At 38.0% G+C, this 23,589-nt stretch overlaps 1 protein-coding gene across 4 annotated transcripts in view; it reads left to right on the top strand.

Moving 5' to 3' along the window:
* The first annotated feature begins 256 nt into the window (after positions 1–256).
* The window catches only part of NIPBL (NIPBL cohesin loading factor), a 158,726-nt gene continuing 135,393 nt past the window's right edge, over positions 257–23,589 (top strand). Inside the window, exon 1 of one of the 4 annotated variants that reach the window (XM_074932678.1) lies at positions 257–649. The gene's annotated coding sequence lies outside the window, so the exon portion shown is untranslated. The remainder of the gene's footprint in view (positions 650–23,589) is intronic. The other 3 variants (XM_074932677.1, XM_074932679.1, XM_074932680.1) reach the window with 3 other exon arrangements.

The following is a 23,589-nucleotide window of genomic DNA, read 5'->3' on the forward strand; positions in this document are numbered from 1 at the left end:
AGCGAGGGAGCGAGCGGGCGAGGAGGCGGCAGCGGAGGGAAGGGGGAGGCTGTTGGTGTTTGGCGCCGGTGGAGGGAGTCATTCCTGCAGCTGCACTTCCGGTCGGCATTTTGTTCTGAGAGGGAGCGAGAGAGACACACACAGGATCCTTCCCCCTCCTCCTCCTCCTCTTCCCCCTACCCCCCCCCCGCTCGGTACCGACTCACCGTGCCCCGGCTGCCCCCTCCCCCGCCCTCCTGCACTCGCACACACAGAGGGAGCGGCGGCGGCGGAGGCCCCTTGGCAGCGCTGCCCCCCTCGGCCACCCCCCTGCTCCCCAGCGGCTCGGAGTGTGTCGCGGAACCGGTTCGGCGCGGCCCGGCCCGGCCCAGCCCGTGTTGATGTTGTGAAGCAGGCTCAAGGGGAAGAGATTTGTCTCGGCCGCTCACCCCCCGGCTCTACATGTTCGCTGCACTGAGGAGGAGACGGAAGAGGAGCCAGCCCCCCTCCCGGCCCGGATTATTGTTGTTATATTATCTCCCCTCCTCCTCCTGCTCCGCGGCGGCGGCGGCGGCCCAGCGGCGGCGGCGGCTCCTCTGAGGAGGGAGGGGGGCGGATTTCTCTCCCCCTCTCTCGGATTCTCGTTGGATTCAGACGCCGATTTGCTCAGGTAATCCCCCCTCCTTGTCTCCCCTTCCCCTCCCTGCCCTCTCGAGCAGCGGGCCGGGCCTCCCAGCCCAGGCGGCCCAGCACTGCCGGGAGCAGAGGGGATTAGCTGTTATCCGGGGTAGAGGGGAGTAAGTGGCAACCGGAGGTGTTTTTTTCGCAGCCCCCCTTCCTGCTCGCTCGGGTTTGGCGGAGGAGATTGGTTCCTCCCGGGCTGCCGGGAGGCCCAGGCCCGGTGGAGAGCGCAGGCCCGCCGGCCAGCGCCTTTACTCCAGCTCGGGGATTAGAAAGGCGAAGCGGCTTCTCAGTGACAGGCCTCAACCCGGAGAGGAGCAGGAGGAGGAGGAAACAATGCAATTAGCTGCAAATGTGCACTGATCCTTTGCCATATTTACAACTTCACCTAGGGCAAAGAAGGAAGGTCCCAGCGCAGGCAGACCTCTGAAGTGGGGAAGGAGTAAGTGGAGGAATAGGCGAAGGGAGACAATGTAAATAGCCAGGAACAAAAATACCACCTTTCTTCGCTATTGCCTTTTCCTCCTAACCAACTGCGTTCTGAACGTTCAAAAGTTCGGATGCATATGGCTTTATAATGTGCAGCGGTTTAATCTCTAAATAATGTAGCGATTGATTAGTGTGTTAATCACTTAGTATATTTATAGCATAAAACTACCTCTTGTGGGATGATTGACACAACACGGACACCTGCAGACCCGGGAAATACAGATAGGCAAGCGTATTGTATCAGGTACTCCACACAATCTCAGTGTCTGTGTGCTGTATACGTTACAGGAATATGTACTAAATTCGGAAGAAACAGAATTTTATGCTTCTAACAAGCAGAAAATGGGAGAGGGATCATGTGTAAAGTGCTGCGTTTATGACATTTAAGGGTCCGAGGTGAGCATGAGGTTATCTTACCCAAAGTACTTAAGAATCAAACTTAAATTTAATTAAGTGAAAAGTGAGGAATGCTTAAAAAGTATCATCCTTTATTGTCAGGCCATATCACTTTGAGATCCCGAGGTTGTTATTGGCTGTTTGTGTCCATGATGTTTGAATATGTAATTAGGTGTCATTTTAACATGTCAAATGTGTTTTGTAAATGACTGTTGATTAAGTGTCAGGTCTTTATAAGTCAGTGGTAGCTAATTTACAGTAAAGTAAATCTCAGGTTTGTGTGTGGTAAAGTTGAGAGTGTTAGTGAAAACTGAGGTAGATTTAAAACAGGCACCCTGTGATCTAATAAATATACTCCTATATAAATTACATAGTTGAAGGAAATAAATATACAAAGTTTCACCTTTCATATAAAAAGGAATTTTGTACAGTGCAAACAAGTATCAACATACATATTTTGTCTATTTTTCAGCAGGATTTTTAGTTCGGGGAGATCTGTTGTAGCAATAAGTGGTTAATGTGTCTAATGGAGAAACTTTCTGATGTATTGTGTTTAGGGTCCTATAATAAAACTGCTATCGTGTCGTCGACTGCCCTGATACATGTTTAAAAGGGTGAAGTTAATATAGCTGTCACGTAGAAGGCGTGTTTTTAATGCTGTAAATCCGTGTAGTAGTCAGTAGCGTGTCCGTGATTTGTATTGGTCAGGGAGCAGTTTGAATTTTAAAAAGCCTGAAGATCCTGCTGAGCCCCAATCCCGGCCTCCCTCCCTCCCACTAATCTCCCATTCCTGTCTTTGTGCTGCCTGGTCCTGTTAGACACTGTTTGCAACAGGGCCTCAGGCCTACGTGCGTGAAGAGGAACCATTTACACTTCGAAAAAGCAGCTTTTTATTTTTCAACTTTGTGAATTGCGGAGGAAGCCACTAGTTGTCTCTAACTGTCCCTATCTCAGTGTGTAACAGCAGAATTGCTGTTTTCTTTCTGTCCGTAGCATGCGTAGAGGCCGAGTGTAACTCAGCCTTACAGGAAAGAAAGGACTGTGCAGAAGTAGTTGTACTTCTTGGGTAGTTTTCATCATCAGGAAGCGACATAAGCTCTAGCTTTTCTTTGGTCGTCTATTTCAAACAACTCTTGTTTTTAACAAAAAATGGGTTTGTTAAGCTAACAATAGTGAACTTCTCTGGCTTATTTTTCATTTGAGGAGGTTTGCTTTAAATATACCAGATACCAGCAGGAAATAAGCTACTGTAGTTACGTAGTTCCTGTCAAGTTTATCTTGCCACAGTTATATTTATGGTGCGCTTTTTTTTTTCTTTCTTTAATCAGAAAACATGCGCTTTTATGGTATAAAAAAATAGGTGTATTTCTAGAGGGAAATTTAAGATGCTGTCTGTTTCTGATTTATAATGAGCTTTTTGGTTATGTTCTTCAGAGCCATATGTGATTAATCCTGAATTAGTTGTTTTATCACAGGTTATGTAGTTGTAAATGTCTTTATCTCAGAAAAAATGTATTTAGCACACAGAAATATTTAATGTAGAAATGTTTATAAGATTACTTATTTTTGCCTTGGATTGTGTTTTTTAGCACATTTAACCGTGTGTTTATGTGTGTGTGAAGCAGGACTATGTCACTTTCATACTACTTTTTCCCTAATGTTAGGAGTTTATACTGGTCCTTGTTTATCACAACAGCTAGCTGCTTAAGGAGGGTGTAGTTATTTTATTCCTGTTATAGAAATACAAAATTAATTATTCTTAAGACATTAGTTGTAACAATTATTTTAACTGAAAAAGGAAAATACTTTCTACTAGTTATCTTTTATTTTGTACTTTTGACTACCTTGTACATTTTGAATTTGACTCCTGTCTACAGGTTTTACTACTTTTTTTCCCCTCTTAACTTCTTAAATGTTTTACCTGAAGTTATTCCAACAAAAAAGTCTTTCCTTGGAGCCTTTTGCTGTCTTCTAAAACGGTCCTCATACTTTTTAAAAATAAAAACATACGAGCAAGCATACCATTAAAATAATTAATTGTTTACATTTGAAATGTTTGAATTTTGATTTAGGAGAGATGGAACAGAATCAGAGAAGCAAAATTATATCAATAAAACTCTTTGCAGATCCATATTGTATATAAGAGTACAGATACTCTTGTGCAACCTTTCTGCATGTTTGAGACTCCAGGTACATTAATGTTCATATGACTTTTCTTGCAGAATCAAGGCAATAGATAGTAATTTCCTTGTGATAGAAATGTGGTTTTTTTTGTTGTGTTTGTATGATGATTAAGGTAATGAAGCCTTAATCTTAAGTGTTTCATGCGTATATTCCTCTACAATACAAATATATTTTGAAGGATATTGGATGAAAAAATAGTCAAAGTGTGAATTGATTTGAATCAGGGATTGGTATAACAGGCTTCCTCTTGCAGATTACTCAGTGTTCAGTGGCAATTGTGATACTTCTATGTGTAGATGAAAGTAATGATGTTGAGTTTACATTAATGTTTCATAAATATTGCACAAGAAATATCAAGTTAGTGGATAACTGCAGTAACTAGAAAGAAAAAAGATACTTTTGAATATCTAGACCTAGGAAATAAATTAAGTCTTCAAATTCAGAAATTTATGCTTTCTGGAAGTCATTCTAGAGGACTGTATAATATTCATGAGTATGTGGACAACAATTATGGGCATACTTAATTGCAAAAATATGAGGAGCGATAGCTTTAGAATTTGGTGTCTGATATGTATGAGATGGGTCATCCAGTGTTAAGAGTAGCTATTTAGTGTCACAAAATGCATTGCTGGAAATATTTAACATTTGAAGAAAATGGTCATTTCAATATGATACTGCTTGTTTTCAGTCTTGCTTTTCATATGCTTTTATTAGAAGTACTACAGGTTAGGTTAGCTTCCAGTTTTGAATCATCAGCATTAATGCATGCTCAGTTGCACAGAGATACTTACAGGGAAATGCTTGAAGTAGGTGATACCTGTGTATTATTGCTAATAACCCTGTACGATAATGATTCTCTTCAATAATCCAAAAAGGAAGTCCTTTGAAATGCCAATCGCTAAAACCCTTGTATTCTTAAAACCTTTAATATAATTCATCTATATTTGTGTTTTTATTTTCTTAGTGTTACAAGCATACTTTTTAGTAGCTGTTCCAGACCCCCAAAGTACGTGTGAGAGAAGTGCTTTATATTGACATCTGCTGCACCCCAGGAGTGAGGAAATCATGTTTGAGGAGATTGTGCAAGGATCTGTGATTTGTGTCTCACTTCCTGTCCCTGCTGTCTCACTAGCAAAATGGAGGGGAGAAAGGATTTTGGCCCAATTATGTTGAAACTAAGCAGAATTCCAGTCAAATGGAACATGGTTGTTGATACTGTACTTGAAGGTGACTACTTGGTTTACACAAATAACTTTTAAAAATGTAAACATTGAAGAGCATTTTTCATGTTAAAGTCAGAAAAAATTCTAGAAAAGTTCTTTTTTACGGTCTTTAGTATTTGCATCAGTGGATTTTAAGAGGTTTTCCTATCAGAGATCTCAAAATGCTATATATTTTAATTTTTCAGATTATTACTGTGGTTTGATTTGAAGCACTTTGGGTTTTGTAGCCATGTGTACATACAGACATGCAATGCATTTTAGCAGTATTAAAAACCACTCGGCTTCAAAGTAAGGGACTCAAGTGAGGGAACAGCATACTAAGATTACAGAAACAAACATGATCCACCTCCCTTCTCCATATCTGGGACTTTAATTATATTATTGTATTTCCCCTTACCCTTGCAGCCCAATTCTCAGTGCTTCATACAGTGCATGGGAAATGCCAGCTGACTAGTACACAATTATAACCTGGTTTATATATTAATTTTTCTTTGTCATTCAGTGTGCAGTCTGCTGACATTACCTGCTGTATACCATCCACATCTTTCATGAATGCTCAAGTGTTTTCATCTGTTAATTTGTGGGAATTATCTCAAAATAAATACTTGTGCTTCACAAACATTAGAGAACTGGTTTTTTGCACATCCGTAAAATAGACGTAATATTTTACAGATATTATTAAAGTTAAAATATTATTTCTATTTTACAGTTGGAAGACTGAAACTGAGTAAAAATAGTGAATTTTAGAAGTGCTTATAAATCTCGTTTGATTTGACGTGCTTTATTCTTCAGATTTTTAGAGTTACTTTACAGCATTTAGTAACTTCATAACATTGTTTTGTTTTACTTTATTTGAGGTTGTGAGTGTACTGCATTTCAACATATCAGGCTCATTATTTCTCGTACTGGATCTCTAAGAAGTATAGAATGGGTTTTCTGCTGATGGCCTTAAACATCTCTTAAGTTTCAGCTGTCTTGATCATGCAAATAGCTGGAAAAGAATAGATTTCCTGTCCTGAAAAATTAAAAAGAATTACCCTCCTTACTGAAGAAACTAAAAGCTCTTAAAGTTTATCAAGAGAAACAGAGACAACACCTGGATAGTAACTCAAATCCTTCAAGTAATGAAATGACTTGCCTGCAATATTGGAGGCAGAGATTCAACATGTTACTCTTGTTAACTTCCAGCAGGAACTAACAGCCTTGGAGGGTACCCTAAGCACTGGCTGTTAGGGATAAAACTCTGCCTCTTAAACTGGTCATTGTTGCAGTTGATGTGAAATGGTTGAATGGAAACCAGCTGCCTAGTGGTCAGGCCATTCATTGCGATGTCAGTCTGTTCAGCTGCTATATGGCTCCGTTAGGAAAGCAGGACTGTTCTGAGGATACTAGTTGACTTTAAGAATCCATGTTGCTCCTTGCTTGGTTTTTTATAGGTAAGAGTGGTAGTGACTTAGTATTTAAAGGCACTGATTTTACTTCTGACTTTGCTAAACTTCAGTCATTTGTGCTGAAATCTTCCATGCTGGGTGACTGCCCTTTATTGGCTGATTCTTTTAATAAATCACAGAATCATCTAGGTTGCAAAAGCCCTTGAAGAGCACCTAGTCCAACCCTTAACCTAACATTGACAGGTCTCAACTACACCATATCCCTAAGCACTATGGCAACCAAATGTAAACCTTAAAGCTGAAATAGTTCACTGCCTCCTAAGGATCATGCTAGAGAAAAAAATGTTTAAAAATTATTTCTGACCTTTTCTTCAAGTAATTGGGACATTCCCATTCTTTGGGAAAGGAATTTAGAATTTGAGTGAGGTGACTTTTTGCATTAGGGCTGTGTATTTTGTTACCATTTGAAAACTTGTCCAAAAATCGGGCAAGTTATTAGTGGCTGAAAAGTAAGCTGACTTGTCAGACTGTAGACATTAATGTTGAAAAATTGTGTATACACAATAGGACTTCCCTAATAAGTATAGTTCTAAGCAGTGAGATGTGTTACAGACTCCCTAGTTTTCTGATTTCCATTCCCTGCTTATCCACAGTGCAGATTCATTTGAATGGGGAAAAGAGAAGAACTGGGTGAGTTTGCAGGTGGCCGGAAGAGTGAACACATGGACCGGAGTGGTTGACTGGAACCTGACTGACACAGATGGGAGGGGAATGCGAGTTTGAAGGACAGGAATTGGGAGGGGAGTAGGAGCTTGGAGTTCCTAAGGATATAATGATTAAACTGTAAGAACTGGATAAAGGAACTAGTGGGGCATATACAGGTATCCTCAGCAAAGAAGCAGGTGTGAAGAGCCTTAGCAAGAAGCCGAGACAGAAGGGTACTCTGGAATTGGGTGTACAGTCAAGGGAAGCAGTTCAGGGATGGAAATGGGTGGGAAGTATGTACTGAGAGAGGCCAGAAAGGGGAAGAACAAATTGCCTGAGAAGCCAGAAATACAAAACAAGGATTGGCTGGGCAAAGAAGCATTATTTAACACACAGGAATTCATTGTTTGAATTGTCTCTTTTTTTTTTTTTTTTTTTTTTTAACTGAGGAAATCACAGTTAAAAAAAAAAGCTTAGAAATGTGAAGTGCTTCTAAGAGCAAACGATAGGGAATTCTGTAATTCTGATTACTTATGTCGTCTGCATTTGGCATCTTTATGAATGTATTGTGGTAGTCTTTAAGTCATCACTTTTTTTTTCTTACAACAGGATGGCTATTTGACTGTATGCAATGAATGTAGCCTCCTTAATGGAGTTGTTGTTTGTGGGGTTTTTTATAAAAAAAAGAACACAACAGGTTATATATATATTGTTGATTCTGCCTTGATTAAAGGGGATAGAGTCTTGAGATTGCTCCCAGTCTTCTACGATTAAGTATGTTGTTTTCTCTTTAGTGTTCAATGTGTAGTCCTTTACTTTAATCAGTTCACACCATTAAGCCCTGCTCCAGAGAGAGAATTCTTAATTTTCTCATGGGCTTTTCCATGATGGGTATTGTAATATTGGAATGCTTCACAAATACTTATTTTTTAAATGGTTTTGTGGAAAGTATGTAGTCATGCAAGTTGGGAACTGAGATGCTGGTCTTTATAACTTTGGAAGTCTAACTGGAGCAACTATAGGACTTGACTTTTAAATTAACTTTTTTTTTTTATTTGTGCATGATAACATGTGATAGTATTAGAACAGATTTTGTTAATTTTGGTTACAAATATGACTAATCAGTGCTTCTTCAAATTAGGCTTCAGAGCTTGCAGAAAAAAGGAACACAAATATTTACCATTAGTAATAGAAATAGAATGAGATTCCCAAGAGTGGCATGTTTCCTTCTGTCTGATGTGCAGCTCTTTCCTTTCATGCTTCTCTTTCATTTTTACTTGAAATTGGAGAGTCATGTATATGACAGACCTTACAGATTTACGAATAGTTTACGAAGAGCAGGTCCCTCCTGTTAGCTGAGTGAAGACTAGGTTTGGGGATGGGAGCGGAATGTTACCCAGTTAGATAATCCAAGGACTGTATTAGGATTCTTGAGCACAAGGGGCATTTATTAACTCTTGACTGCCTTTGCAAATGTGATCTTTCAGCCTGGGGGTCTGAGATTTCCTGGTAAGTCTAGAAAGCCTTCAGTTGATACACAGAAAAAGTAATGTTTGAGTATTTGTTGATGTCAACTTTTCTGTGTTGAGTGTTCTGTTTTAGAGGGTATTTTAAAGTCAGATCTTCAACATTTTAAATGATACGAATTTTAACATACAGAAATGCATTTAGTGTAATATCTTTTTAAGCACTGCCTTGTAAACCAGCTATCCCAGTGCAGTAAGTAAAATTTTTAATCTGGAGTTCTACATCATAAAAAAGAACTTTGTTGTTGTGATACTGCTATTGAACAGGTCAATCTTTGAGTGTCAATCAAAAGTTTGATATGTGTGAGCATGCAAAATGGAACTCACAAGTCCTGTGGTGCTGAGTAAGGGATCCATATTGGTTAGTCAGTAGAAAACATTGGAGAAATTTTTACCTCCTGGAAGAGAGTGTAAATCAATTTACTTGATAATCATATTACTTCTTTCAAGCTTTTTCCCTGTTCTAATTATTTTGCTTTGTACTGTGGTGTAGTACTCCTTTGACAAGAGGAGAAGGAATGTTTGCTACCCCATAAAATCTTAAAGTCAGTTGAAGACTCTAGTGGATGGTGACAAATGTATGTTTGAACCTCCTGCTACTGAGGAGGATTTTAGAGTTGGTGTGTCTGATACAGTGAGCGAGTGCTCTTCCTCTGTCCTGCCAAGATTTTGAGTGAAGGGTTGGAGGCGGTGTCTAGTATGCGGTGTGAAGTAATGAGTTCTGTGTGTTAGGCATGTTCAAAGCATGTGTATGACTGGACTTTCCTACTCTGAAGATCTTGCCCAGGCTTAGTTGTAAAACAGATAGTTGACCTGCTTAGTTCTGTAAAAATAGTGGCAGTTCTGACAAACACTGAAGCAAAGCTATAGGTGAACTTCCCTGGTGGTAATTTAGGTGACTAAAGGCTTAGAGAGCTGTAGGAACACACTGTGCGCTCTAGGGTCACTATTATAAAAGATTATTTGGAGTTAAGGCTCTGTATATTTGCGCACTAGAGTAATTCCCTCTGCTTCTATCTAGTATGTAAAGTTATTTAGAGAAATCGATAACTTATTTTTACCATGGAAAATATTATTAAAATATTTGAGGAATTGCAATTAAAAAATGGTATGGTTTAAAAACTGTTTTGTCTATAATTCTTGTAATTACATGAATAAACCATCATAATACTGGAAGGTAAATGTTCTCAGTTTTCACATCACGCTGTAATCTTAGCCTGCAACGTGGAGAAAGAATAATGAAAGCTATTTACTTAATCTAGTGATGTTAAATTATTATATTGAATTAGTAGATGTCAGAATGTGATTTCTCTATTTTTCTGTATATGTTTGTGTTTATTCCTGACAAATCCTTTTTCTAGGCTTAAAGTAGAGATGCGATTAAGAATTTGCTTAATCCCATGACATCATATCTTGATAAATAATTACCCAATGGAGTTTTCTAAAAAGCTCTGTAGATGGACTTCCGAGGACTCAACATAACTTGCTAAGTCCCGATAATTTGAAGTTATTGCATGCTCAGCTACAGTCAGTGTTCAATTGTGTGTATGTAGCCTGTGGCAATTGCACATAACTTGATTTAATTTAACCCTGTTTCATTGCTGGCTAAGGAAGGTTGAGTTAGTTTGCATTTTTCCTGGGCAACGTTTATATGCACAATTATTAAAAGTCAGCTGATGTGCAGTAACTTGAGAGTCTGGGCTAATCAACTTGCCCAAATGTGGCTGACACTCTGTGTAACCCAATGTGAATTTTGTGAGAGAGAACACTAATTGAAACAAAAATGTTGAGTGTCCTACAAGCACCTAATTACTGATATAGGTGTAAATTTGAACAAGTATGTTGGGAAGTAAAAATGATGAAATATGTAATTGTACAATACAGTAATTCTAAAATCCTGTTAGAATATACCATAAAGCTTGTTATAGATACAAGCAGATGACTATTTTAAACGAGAACAGAAAAACTTCTTAATTTTTATGATGATGAAGCTTACATGCTTTTGCTATTTTGTAATGAAAACCAAACAAAAATTGGAAGATAGACATACTTTAGTTTTTAAAGTGAACTCATAGAAACAGCATCACTTACCAAAGACATTAAATTTTCTGCACAGAACTTACAGGTTTTATTATCAAAATGACATTCACCTTGATAGAACTCAGTTTAGTTTCATGTGCATGATTATGATGAATAAGTATTGTGTAAATTGAGTTACATAAAGTTTTGTTAATTATGTTGTGTGTCAAATAATGCTTTAAAATTATACTTCTGCAGATGGATTGCCTTCAGTGGGTTTACACAGGTATAATTACTTGAAATTGATGGTTATCAACATTTTTGCTTCCTGGATAAAGTTACTTTTTCAGTTGAACTTTAAATAGCTTAGTCCCTAAACATTAAAGTATTCAAGTACAGTAAAATATTTATTCACTGAATGCAGTGATTATAGTAGTAGATAGTCTTGGTGATGCATGATCATTTAAGAAACTTTTGTTTTGCTTTAATATATAATCATATTGGTAGATTAGATTTACCCCATTAAGACCATCAGCAGATTTAATGATTCTGTTAGTTACTTAGTATTCTGCTGTTAATTTGGGTTTTGTCAAAAACATTGTTAAGCACTTGTTTTGCCGATTATTAGGCCAAGCCTAAAGGACACAGCCAGCATAAAGATGAACCAATAACCAAATTGTATTTGATACAAAAGGGTCTGTATATGGGTGAGCGCTGGGGGTACAAACAAGTCAGTCAGATTAGACATAATCAACATCAATCCCACTGACCCCAACAACGACACCGCACAACCAACAATGAGTGGAATAAACGGTGACATGCAGTCTCCCATAGAAGGAACAGGAGACAACCGAGCCAACAAGCCAAACACATAAGACCAAGGAAGCCACACACTGAATATCTATCTACACAGCCTGCATTTACAAAAGCCAGACCTGACTGGAGTCCAGTTCCAGGGAGTTGGGAGGTCCTTCTCCAACAGGGAACTCTGCAAAGTACATCCACCTCACAGACAGACACTGCCCCTTCCTGCAAGTGGTCCCAGCTTTTATCCCTCAGTGGCACACCTGACCTTGGGTTACTCTATGCAGACACCTGGGGCTCATTTACCCAGTGGCTCTCCCTGCAAGGCCGCCGCACCCTGGAGGGAAGCCTAAAGGCAAACTCATTACCCCTTGGTGAAGGGCTGTGGGAATCACTTGCATGTCAACCTTAATTTGGGGCTTGGGGGTGAAACCCCAGCATTTCAGCACTTTGTAAGTGTTGAAGCAGTGTTTGTAAGTTAAAGATGTTTGTGTTTTTGGGGTGAGAGTGGATTGTGCTCTGGCGTGCTGACTGATGAGATGTAGCAGTAGGCTCCGACTTGTCATTTCTTTGCAATAACTTTCTGGACTCTGAACATAGTTCAATAAATTCGACGCTCATGTAGTTTACTAACATACTCATAAGTGGTATGTTAATTAGTTTTAGATAACTTGAAAGATATTTTTTATAATCACCTCTATAAAAAAGGTTTATATATATGATTGGGTAATAACTGGTCCACTGAAGAACACAGGGTCATGTTTGAAAATTTGCCTTAAAATCTTCCAGAAATTATAAATATCTACTTGACAGCCAGTGTCTTGAAAGATCTAGAAGAGGATGTTTGCTGTGAGTAAACAGTAGAAATAATTAGCAGTGAGGGGAGCTCAAGTTCCATGTAATAGGAACCTGGAAAACACAAATGTAAAAGAATTATGTGAGGCAGCAGTTTAGTATTATACAGAATACTCCTGTCAGTATAAATTTGTATCTCAGACATAATCCATAATCATGGAATGGTTTGGGTTGGAAGGGACCTTAGAGATCATCTAGTTCCAACCCCCGTGCCATGGGCAGGGACACCTTCCACTAGCCCAGGTTGCTCAAACCCCTTTCCAACAGCTTCTCTGGGCAACCTGTTTCAGTGTCTCACCACCTTCACAGTAAAGAATTTCTTCCTGATATATAATCTAAATGTACCCTCTGATAGTTTAAAGCCATTACCCCTTGTCCTAACCCTACATTCCCTGGTAAAGAGTCCCTCCCCATCTTTCCTGTAGCCCCTTTAAGTACTGGAAGGCTGCTATAAGACCTCCCCAGAGCCTTCTCTTCTCCAGGCTGAACAACCCCAACTCTCAGCCTGTCCTCACAGGGGAGGTGCTCCAGCCCCCTGATCATCTTTGTGACCTCCTCTGGAACGACTCAAGGAGGTCCATGTCCTTCTTATGTTGGGGAGGTCCCAGAGCTGGACACAGGACTCCAGGCTGAGTCCCATGAGAGTGGAGCAGAGAGTGAGAATCACTCCCTCAGCCTGCTGGCCACAATTCTCGTGATGCAGCCCAGGGTACTGTCGGCTTTCTGGGCTGCAAACACACGTTGCTGGTCTGTAGTCATTTTCCATCCACCAATACCTCTAAGTCCTTCTCCTCAGGACTGCTCTCAATCCACTCATCCCCCAGCCTGTATTTGTGTTTGGGATTGCCCCAACCCATTTGCAGGACCTTGCACTTGGCCTTGCTGAACTTCAGGCCCACCTCTCCAGCCTGTCCAGGTCCCTCTGGATGGCACATCCCTTCCCTCCAGCCTGTTGACACAGCTTGATGTCATCAGCAAACTTACTGAGGGTGCACTCGATCCCGCTGTCCATGTCAACAACAAAGATGTTAAACAGCACTAGTCCAAACACTGATGCCTAAGGAATGCCACTTGTCACTGCTCTCCACTTGAACATTGAGCCATTGACTGTAACTCTTTGTGACCATCCAGCCAATTCCTTACTCACTGAGTGGTCCATCTATCAAATCCACGTCTTTCCAGTTTATAGACAAGGATGTCGTGCAGGACAGTGTCAGATGATTTGCACAGGTCCAGGTAGATGACATCGGTTGCTCTTCCCTTATCCGCCAATGCTGTAACCCTGTCATAGAAGGCCACCAGATTTTTTAGGCACAATTTGCCCTTAGTGAAGCCATGTTGGATGTCATGAATCACCTCCTTATTTTCCATTGAATTGTGTAATTATATTTCATTGTATAAATAATGAAAAAATATTTATCACATTCATGTGTAGAGAAGTAAGAGCAGTGCGTTTATCCTCTTTGAGGCTTCACTAGTCACTTATTTGAAGAAGTAATTTTAAGAGCACTTTTTTCTTTTACTGTGTAGTTTTTTTGCCATGTTTTTTTGTTTGTCAACCTCATTATCGCCTTGCTTTTGTAAGTGAGAGCTTGTATATGTGACATAATTAGAATATCCTTTCTGGAAAGGTCACGTGAATACTTAAGTATCTGAAGTCGGAAACAGGCTTAACTAAACCTGAACAAGCCGCTCTTACACTGAGACATAGATTTTTGCATTTCTTTGATGTTAGTTTAACTATTCTACTTTTTAAAAAAATGTAATCCTTTTTCATTAGTAAAGACTTGGTCATTTCTCCCCCCTTTCCACCCTTACCCCAGTTTTGAAATTGACTGTTTAATCACTAACTCTCATAAGCCAGTGAAGAAGCCACATAATGAAAGACTGCTCTGGGAGTGAGGGGAAATCAAATTATTTTTCTTGTCCTGTTTTGCTTTGGAGCATTGACAGAAAAGGTTGGGTGGGTGGAGTATGAATGAAGCTGTCTTTCTTTGGTTTCTGTGTTATAACAGATTAGCAAATGAGAGCTTTGAAAGTGTGTCATGTGAATAAGATGGAAAGACTTCAGTCCCTTTATCACCTTGCTGAATATGAACAGATATATTTTGACCTGGGTGAGTTGGGTAGGCTTGTGGCAGAAAGCTCAAGTTCTTTGGGCTTTCTGAGGGGGCGTTATTTGCAATAATTTCATCATTCATTTTACAGTATTGTAGTGTTTGTTTTACAGTATTGCAGTGTTTGGCTAAAAGTATAAATGATTTAGGAATACTGACTTTCAAAGTATGTTGCAAAAATAAATTCTAAGAAACATTTTGGCTGATTGGAAAATGTTATCAATTTACAAATTTCAGTGTAATAGAACAGATAACTCTGCATGGATCTTTTTTTCCAGTACACTTCTCATTTCTTTTTTCTTTTGGGAAATATGGATTAGCATATATGAGTATGTTGTCTTGTTTGGCTGTATTTTGTTTTATCAATAATGTGAACTAGTGTGAGCGTTCTGTGTGGTATGTTGTACAGTTTTCAATGACAGTACTGTAAAGCCAAATAAAAACAATGTATGGCATCTCTGATCAAACTTCTGGAAGTTATGTCAGTGGAAATACTTAGATTGACATTTGAAAACAACGTAGTGATATTTGTGGGAAAAAGTCAGATCGAAGTGTACTAGACCTGCAATTAGAATGTAACTGAAGTGGTTTATTTTAGAAGAACTGTAATGCTAATAAAACTGAAACACCTTAGTTCTGATTTTTAAAATAAAATATATTTAAATGGAAGCATTTTTCTGAGCTATGTCCACTTTGACAAATGACAGTTTTCAGTGAAACATTCTAATTTTAAAAATTCTCATTCAGTTTAATAGACAGCTGTGTGGGAGAGAGGATCTGCATAAATCCTTTCTGTCTAGCTATTAATGGTGAGGGAATTGGGATTTTCACCAGTGTCTCTCCCCTGTACTTTATTTATAGGGTCTGGTATGCTGTAATTTAATCTGAATAATGTTCTTGAACTTCTGGCTATCAAATTATTTCTTTTTTTGTATATGTATAAGGTAGTAGCTGTGAAATCTCTTCCAGATCTTGCATGTGCTTCTTGCTTTTCCTGTTATTATATAGATCCTATCACAGTCCACTTCAGAGAGCCTTAGACAGCTTTGATCTCATGGATTATTTTAAATTTTGCTAAATAAGCAGGTTTACTAAGAGGTTACAGGAGATGGCTAGGACTTTTGGAGGATGTTCAGTGTCTGGCGCTAGTGTGAATTTTTTTTGATACTCCTTTAGCAAACAAAAATTGTTTGTTTACCAGATGTGCATTTAGAAAATGCAAGACACAGAGGGTTATGATGTCTATAGTTCAATTTGTCATCTCTCATTCATAACCCTATCTATTGTGCTTTTTTTGTCAGGTTCATATGACAGGACAGTGGTCACATGGTTGTACAGCTTCCCATCTTCCACTGCTACATCTAAATTTCCTTAAGATTAAAAAAAATACTGCATGTGCATTGATTATATTAGGGCCAGCTGGAGACATTATGGTAGTCAATGAAGTATAACTTTATAGCTGAATTTTCTGATTTCTCGTACTATAAAATTGGCAGTTAAGTTATACGAGTTTGACAGTATAGTACTTGGGGAGCATAAAGACTATTAGTAAGAGCTTTTTTGGATAATGTGAAATTAAGTTAGTATCTTTTTTCAGAGTATGGGAGCTTATTAGGAGTGACCATGCATAGTCAGTATACACCCTATCCTAAATTATTGAACAGTCACTTTGTTTAGTCAGTTTGTTTGCCTGAACAGTAATACTTTCTCCAGAGTAGGTGGAGCAGGAGTTTTGAAAGTTATTAAACCTTTGAAAGTTTATTAAACTAGTTTATTCAGAACTGTTGAGTTGTAGTAAGAAATAGTTGATATACAGGGCCATGGTCTTCTGACTCTAGAACTTGAAAAGTAAGGAAAAATGCTATAATTCCAAATTGATGAATAAAACCTCTCTATCAAGTTTTATCTACTTTTTGTGGTAAGAACTCTCCTTAACACTGCAGTTTAATTTACATGTGAAAAGGACAGTCTCTAAAAAGTAGATTAAAAATCTGTGATAGTGCTGTTGCATTCAATCATTACATACTGACTGAAGAGTCCATTCTGGATTATGTATTTCTCCCTTCCCTTTTTTGTGTTTGAGGTGAAAAATGTAGGGGTTTGTGTGTGTGTTTTAAATCATGTTATCAAATAGATTGTCATATGCAAGAGTAACTCAGAAAAACACTGATGGAATCTGAAATCCTCTAATAATTTTCTAGTTTTGCAGCGTTTCTCCTCTTAAACCTCATTTTGGTATTGCTTGTCCAGCCACACCTGTAATTACAGTTTAATTTGCCTAAATTTAAGTAGATTTTAATCTGGGTACTGTTACTGGCCAGAAATTTTTATGATGGACTCGACAGCATTAATCTTGTTTGTTTTATTTGTCTGAGTGTGTGTCTATATATATAATACAAAGAGAACTATCAAATATATAATTTGAAAAACAAATTGAGTACCAGGCAGAAAAAACCCCAACTGGCAGGCAGTTGAGCTCAGAGTCTTAACAAAAAATGTCCCTTCCAATTCCTGAAAAACAGTCTTTCAGAGTATTTGATTATTTCAGTATGATGTCAGTTGCCTTTTCGGTTTGTTTTCTGAAACTATGGAAGACATGTCTCAGTGTGTTGGGAATGCCTTTTTATTTCTCATGAGGATTTGTCTATCCAAACAAATGTATTAAACCACTGAGATAGATAGTATAAGACCAGACCTTAATGTAAACAGTAATCACATTACTCTTCTCTGTACTTAAAAGTTACCTTAGCTTTTCAAGTTCCCAGGTTGATGAGCAGGTGGGTAAAACCATGGTAAGATGATGTAGAAGGTGGTGGTCTTATAAAAGAAAAAAAACCCAAAGCTTTGCAGCACCTTATCAGCAGAGGGCATTTCTGCACCCTTTGTCTCGTCAGGTATCATACACAGCTTACTCACGTTCTGCCTTATGACTGTTGAAATTGGATGACGGATACTAAATTTCAAGAAATGTCTTTTTCCACCTAGTGCTTGAGAGATCTTGGTCACATTGTGGCAGAAATCCTGTCAATAAATGGGCAAATTTTTTTTAAGTGAACCACTAGAATTGCAATAAATTGGTTTTGGGAAATGACATACAATCTGATATTTTTAAAGAATGTGTTCTCATAGTCTGTTGGTTAAACTTTGCCTTAACCATATATTTTGAATTTAATTTTGGATTTGCCATTTGCTTAGTTGGTTTCACTGAATTCCTGTGTAAGGTTATACCTTAGACAAATTATACCTTCATCTCTAGAATTGTTGGTGGTACTTGATTGAGGCCATCTCAAATGTTCTCTCAGTTTCTACAGCCAAAGACTTATTTATAATGCTTGCTCATAATTTCTCAGAAGCACCAGGTGCTGGCCCATGCAGGCTGAAACCGGTAAAAGTGAAGGAAATCTTTCTTAGCTGACCTAGGCAATGAAATTGCTTTTCAGAGGGATTAAAACCACAAGCAAGTGTTACAAGTTTAAGAATTAACTGAAAGAAGAAATTAATGAAAAACTTCTGGATAAGAAGGGTGCTTTTCTTTGTGTTGGGCACTACCTAATATGGTATCTCTTCTTAATTAAACTCTGTTGCTAGTAGAGCTGTAGCTGATTGTGAATAGTATAAAAAATGACATGGCCTGTGATTTTTACTGTTCAAGGAGGAAAAAAAAAAAAAAAAGAACAAAACAGTGCACCTGAAGATTTCATAGTATTAAAAATTCGAAGTGCATTCAGTAACAGCAAAATACTGGAAGCAGTTCTTAAAGTAGTGTTAGCCTAAGCCAATTTTTTTGCTTCTCTGCTTTCTGCTGTTCTTGTTTTTTAAATCATTTTCAAGTTTACTCCTGCAAAGATCTCCATGTGACTAAGGAACTGCAGAAATCGTTTTCTTACACAGGTATTGCAAAACTTCCAGTGACCTAAATGAGTTTCTACAGATCAGTTAATACCTCAGCAGCTTCCATCCCATACAGAAGGCTGAAGTATGCTTCCTACATCATATGAGAGTGGTGAAATACCAGTGGTACACTGATGGTCACCTTTTTTAAAACTTCTCTTTTCCCTATGGTGTGTCTTAACAGTACAACAGAAAAACCATGAGTGCCAACAAGTTAGCACAGAGTATGGTAACTGCATCAAACTGCAGCCAATTAGTTTCTTTAGCTTTCCTCTCTACTCTTGTCAGTGGACAGCCTCACCTCCAACTCCAATTTTATTTCATATTTCATATTACAACTTTCGGATTGCACATGCTGTGTTCAAAATTGTCCCTTTGTAATCAAGGGGAAGAAAAGTAACAAACTCAAACTGTATTGGAAGTTACGGATTTTGACAATAACTTGTTCTGAGTAAAATTGATCATACATTTAATTTTTTTATGTTAATTTCTAAGAAGATGGAAAGGAGAGGGAGGTATGATGTCATTGTACAAGCCTTATTCTTGTTCACAGAATTTAGTCATAAGACTTTTTTGTTAAAGGCTGGAAATAACCACAGCTAAAAGCTGGAAATAACTGCAGTTTAATGGACAAGTGTCTCTCTTGGTCCACCACATCTTATATTGATAGTGCATTTTTGCCTACCACCTACTAAAACTCAGACAACTTTCTGTTCCTTGGCAGGCCAGTGAACAATTCTGGAGGACCTGTAAATATTTCTGAGAAATACTGCTATTCAAGACCAGACTTTGCTTGTCTCTTCATAAAAGTGCTACTTATTTTCTAGTATTTACCAGTGCTGTTATTTTCAAATCATGAAATCATCTTGGGTCATTAAGCTTTTTGAAGAGGATTGATTATCTGACAGTGTTAGAGGTGTTGCCAAAATACTCCTGAAGTTTCACCCAGAAGCTGTTATTGCTTTGAAGGCATGTATGCATAATTTGGAGGTCAGCCTGTCCGCTGAATAGAATTCAGGTTAGGGAAGAGCTTCCCATTAATATCTGAAATAGGAGCCTGTACAAAATGAGTCATTTTCAGTGGACAGTGATGATAAAATTCAAAGTATGCTGTATACTCATACATGCCGTTTACACAATGTTACGTAATGGGTTAACTATCTGCATATATACAGATGTTTCAGATGGTAACTGTGAGTTGGTTTTAGTCAGTCTATTCAGTAGACCAAAAATTCCTTGCAGTGAACTGGTAGGGGTTTGTTTGCAGGTGAAACATCAGGTGGAGTTTGAGTTTGTTTGCTTCTCTAGAGACCACCGAGGGTAATTGTTGTACCGTACAAAAATAGAAATTGTAATAATTTTACTGAATTCCCAGTCTGCAGTAGTGTTAACTTGGTTAAGTTTTAGGTGTTTTTCCCTGTGGCAGTACCAGTGAAAATGGCCAGAGCTGGCCAGTGTTGTTATGTGGCTGTGCAACAGCATAAGGTAACGTTTTTATCATGCTGTTCTGCAGAATCCATGAAATTCTTCAATGACCTAAGTCTGTTTGAATAGTGGATGTTATATTGATTGTATGTCTTTGGTTTGATGTGGATATAGTATATGGTGTTATTTTAAGTTCAGCTTGTTTTACATTGTTCTTGCACATGATTTTTGACATACTGATGCTTATCATTAGATAATTACCCTGCTAGAGGTACAGGTAACATTCAGACTGTACTAGAATAGCTGACGGCCTTTGTCAGGTTTGTGGAACCAAATAGGGTGTTTGACAGTAGACTGAACATTGGGATGTGAGTGTTTGAAGTGACCAGTTTTCCAATATAGACCAACTCTTGATAAGATGGTAGCAACAGGTGAAACAAAAAATTACCTGCTTTAGATCACCACACTGTAGTACTTGGAGATGAGAGGCCTTTCACTAGAGGGCCTTGAGCATCATTAATAATCAAGTTCCCATGACCTTTCTCTGTTGTTCTGGTATGTTGTTGGGGGTTTTTTGGTAGCTTTTTGCAAACATATATCTGGGGTAAGGTACACATCTCAGGTTTAAATTATTACCATATAATATTTAAGAATTAGGAAATATTGGTAGACTTGGACAGAATAATTCAGCACATCCGTGCTCTCAAAGATTACATCACTTTCTCCACTGTTTCACTAATACTTATGTTGATACACTACATTGTTGTTCTCTCCTGAGGGAGCAAAAGGAGCAGGATTAATCCTAGTTTTTCTTGGGATTTCTGTAGGAATAGTTTCTCTTCATCTTTGCATGAAGCAGTGGTGACAGTGTGGAAGGAAACATGGCTAATGAACAGAACTGAGAGAAAAGGAAAGTACTAAGACATAGAATAATTGAATTTGAGAAAAGCTTTCTGCAAAATAGTATTTTTGAAGAGTTGCTGGTAGCAACAGTAGTAGGAAAGGAGGCATATTTGATTTTGCTTTGCAGTTGAAAATACATGGAATGAAGAAAAGGGAGATAAAGAAACGATTAATGCCTTTCTCTTATTTCTCAATCCAGCTCTTAATTGCATTAGAAATTTAAAATATAGATTTCTTCTTGAGTACTCCCTTTCAGGATAAGATTAGGTCATCTCATTCTTACCCTTCTATTTGTGTACTATATTGTCTTTTCTCGTTGAAATGAATAATGAATCAGAGACAGTGCTGTGAGAGCAGTAGCTTTTCAGTGGCACTAAGCCACTGAAACAGTGCAGCTGTTACATGGAACTTTATCCTGTGCTTTATGTCAGCACCTTTAGTGCTGGTACTTTCACTCAGCATCTCTGATTCTTAGATTGTCCTGCATTTATTGTTTTGTATATTAGTTTCTGTGTACTCTTCCTGTTTCCTGATGTATTAATTTGGAGAAAGTCATGGGACTAACTTCCTACTTCTTGCTCCCGTTTTTGTTTGTACACAACACAGTAAGATGTTCAAATTCATTTATATTGTGAATGTTCTAAATTAAAACTATATGAGTAACAATGAGGTGATTCAGACTTCTGCTTCCATGTCTTTAATCCAAACTTACTACTTGAAACACATATTTTGATAAAATTAGCATGCTAATGCAAAAGTAAATGAAATGGAAAGCTTTCTGATGTCTAAAGGGTATGTTTTCTAGGGCTAAACTTCCATGTCAAAGTATGATAGCATGATGGGTTTGTACATTGACAGAGGCCTGTTTGCACTTTTACTATGTAACGGTTGCAAAGCTGCTGCAGGTAGTCACATGCCGTTACCATAGCTCAGCTGATGCGCAGTAGCTTAAGAAAAGCTAGAATATTGGCAATATATAGATAGAGGAAATACCAATGACTACAGTTCTTGTACTGAAGCAAATTAAAACTCGTTTAGCAGTTCATCAGGAAAATATTAAAATCTGATCCTGAAATAAGCAATTTTCAAAAGTGGTGAAAGAGTAGCTCATTACCTCAGCTCTGTGTAGGTAAATACAGTTATGTTTATGAGTTTATATAAATTGGGTATATCAGTGGTACCTTGTGTATGACATTCGGCAGGTGTTCCATGCTTTCCAAGGAGAATAGTGTTCAAAACATATTTCAGGGTGGACAATGCAAAGGACTTGTGAATCTAGGAAATGTACTTTGTATACAGAAGACAGAACAAAGCATTTGACTGTTAGTGTGAAAGGGACAAATGGTAGAGGGAGCTGGCCTTATTGACAGTGTGGAGGAGGTGGAATGAAGTATGATGTGAGACAAAGTGTGTGAGTGATAAGTAACATCAAGTGGGTAAAACTATGCAATGTAACACTGCATATGCAGCTGTAACACTGTAGGTTAGAGATGGAAGCTGTTTGAAGATAGAAGATGAAAAGGTGGACTTGAAATGCCCTGAAGGTAGTTGTAACAATGAATTATGCTGTGGGCCATGAAGACAAAATCAGTCTCAATCCAGAATGTAAACAAGATGATCAGTTTAAAAAAAAAAGATGCTGACAAATGAGTACATGTGCAAGAGGACTGCTGAGATGGTTAGGGGGCTAGAGCGTGAAATATAGCAGGAGAATCTGAGATAGCTGAATTTGTTTACCCTGTTGAAGAGAAAGCTAAGAGGGATTGAAATGCTGTCTTTAACTAGCTAATGAATGTTTATGTAGATGCCAAGACAAGCCTCTCTGAGGTGCACAGCAAAAGAAGCAACAGCTGCTGTGGCAATAAGGGAAACACTGATTGGATTTAACAGGGAAAAAATTCACAGTGAATCTCCATCCTTGGAATTATTCAGAACATGACTGGGAAGGCCCTTGGAAGCCTGATACAGCTTTGAAGTTGCTCCTGCTTTGAGCAGAGGGTTGATCCAGAGGTCCCTCTGAGCCTACATAGATCTATGATTTTCTGTCTTCTGTTTAGAATCATTATCTATACTGGTAGCAACAGGAGTTATTGAGGGAAAGCACTGTTAAAATACTGGACCAGTTAAATCATACTTGGATGACGTATTCAATATAAACCAAGTGTGAACGTAAAGTTTCATTTAAGCACAATACTTGAAAAGTTATTGTCCTGTCTAAGATGAGTTATATGGTACCTCTCACAGATTTGATGAAATTAAATATTTCAGTTAGATTAAGATTTTTATCTAAAATGTAACTTTTAAAATGCATTTTCAAATTTCTGTATCTAATTTACTGATTTGCATATCCAGTTATTGAAATTCTGTGTTTAAATGATGAATGCAAGAGTGGGAGTAGTACACAAGTATCTTGTGTAGAGGTGTTTCCTACAGGGTGTTGTTACTCAAAGCAATCATAATTACAAGTTCAGATTCTTCCTAATATTTTTATTCTTTGTCTCCTGTTCCTGTGGTTTTTTTTGTAGATAGAGGCTGTTCTGTAGCTTTAACTCAGTGTTCTTTCACAGTAGTGATATTTAAAGAATATAATTTGATCTTCTCTAAAGAGCATATTTTATTCTTTAGCTACTGAAAAGTTATGCTGGTACAGAACCTCATATTGTAGGTGAGTGCAAGAAAGAAAGTACTTTGATTATAAAGCAGTGTTAAACATTAGAAGATTGTTAATAGTAAATACAAGTTCTGAAGATGGATCTACAAGCTGTTTAAAATAGTGGATTTGATTTAAAAGCTGTTAATAAAAACTAAGTTAATTGTATCATTTGTGGATTTAAAGTTGCTAGCTATTGTCTGAACAAGGAAGGATGGGAATACCTGTCAGGAAAAATTTGATGACCTTAAGAGCTGCAGAAATAGATGTAGGATGAAATTTAAGTGCCAAATGTTGATACATTTAGAGATTCATTACTGGAATTTCTGCTGTAAGCAGACGGCTTTTCAT

Source organism: Athene noctua, chromosome Z, assembly GCF_965140245.1.
Source record: "Athene noctua chromosome Z, bAthNoc1.hap1.1, whole genome shotgun sequence".
Classification (NCBI taxonomy): Eukaryota; Metazoa; Chordata; class Aves; order Strigiformes; family Strigidae; genus Athene; species Athene noctua.